Here is a 1,489-nt window from a genome sequence, read left to right as displayed (position 1 = left end):
GGCACTGAACTCAGAGACATGCCTGTCTCTGTCTCTTAACTACTGGATTTAAAGGTGTGAGCCAACCTTGCTCTCTAGGAAAGCTCCAGGAAAAAAAAAAAAACACACACACACACACACACCATAGTATAGAACAGGTTTGTTTCTTTAAAATAATCAAAACCAACCATCCTGAACAAACCTTCCTGGTTTCTTCTCTGCGACTTGGTTGCCCCCACTTCGCACATCCTTCAAAGGCACACAGTGGCCTCCTTCCTGGTCCCCCCTTTCCATGTGCCTTCTCCACTCTGACACTCCTGTCATACAGAGTTGGTGGTAAAGGAAAAGGAAAGAAGGGAGCCAATGGTGTTCTTTTACATGTTCAGCGTTAAGTTCTCTCTCAAAGTCTGAGAAGGTCTCAGGAGAGGTCTGCATTAGGAAAAGAGTCCCCATGATCTCAAAGGAGAGCCCTCCCTGACCAGAACTCAACTCCAAGCCTAAGGGTACAGGAGACTAAGGATGGGCAGAGCCTTGGCGCAGCCTGGAGCATACAGTCCTGCTTGGAGACCTTGTCCAAAATTGTGTGAACCCGGAGTTTGGAAGCTCGAGTTTGTGTCGTTGCTGTGGCCCACGCAAGGCATCTCGGAAGCATTAGGAAATGACTTATTAGATTTCACAGGACAAAGTTCCTCCTGACCCATCAGAAATCACCAGATAGCAAGGACCACACTCAGAGAGGAAAGTCCTGGCTTTCCTGCAAGTGGAGACAGGTGTTGTATCCAACTTACTAATTAGAAAAATGAATGTTACATTATCTGCCTTGAAATCATGTCCTATCATCACACACTTAAAATTACATGGCTAATAATGTAATGGTAATTTCTTATGAGTAAATGCCTCAAGAAACTTATATGAGTCTATATAGCCCCGTGCCATACACAAGCTCCAAGCAACGCAGCAAAGACGGTAGAGACATCATCCAAAAAGAAAAGAAAAAAGACAAAGAAAGTGACTGCAAGGTGAGGCGTTTGGCACGGGAGAAGGAAAAGGGATGGAATTGTTACGTTTAGAAAACATCTTAAGAAGCATCTTGGCTATGGAGTAACGCAAGGGTCGCCGTGCTCGCCCACATCCCCGGGGTATAACCCAGCGAGAAAAGCTTTGATCCAGAAGTTAAAAGTTGCAGAGACAGGTCACGGGAGAGTGGGAGTTGGCTTCTGGCACAGACAGCAGGCACTGGAGTCTGGACCAAGAGAGGTTAGCTTTGAAGGTCCTAGACAAAGGGAAGGCTCTGCTCCTTTTTGTGCCATAGAGGAGAGCAGTCAGAGAACAGATTTAAAATATGATGTTGAATTCTCTGTATTAAAGAGTAAGGAAAGGAGCTGAACATGGTGGTGCATGCCTTTAGTCTCAGCACTTGAGGCAGAGGCAGAGGCAGAGGCAGAGGCAGAGGCAGAGGCAGAGGCAGAGGCAGAGGCAGAGGCAGAGGCAGAGGCAGAGGCAGAGGCAG

This window comes from Mus caroli, chromosome 11 (assembly GCF_900094665.2).
Source record: "Mus caroli chromosome 11, CAROLI_EIJ_v1.1, whole genome shotgun sequence".
Lineage (NCBI taxonomy): Eukaryota > Metazoa > Chordata > Mammalia > Rodentia > Muridae > Mus > Mus caroli.
The sequence above is the reverse complement of the archived record's forward strand: the minus strand, read 5'-3'. Positions refer to the sequence as shown.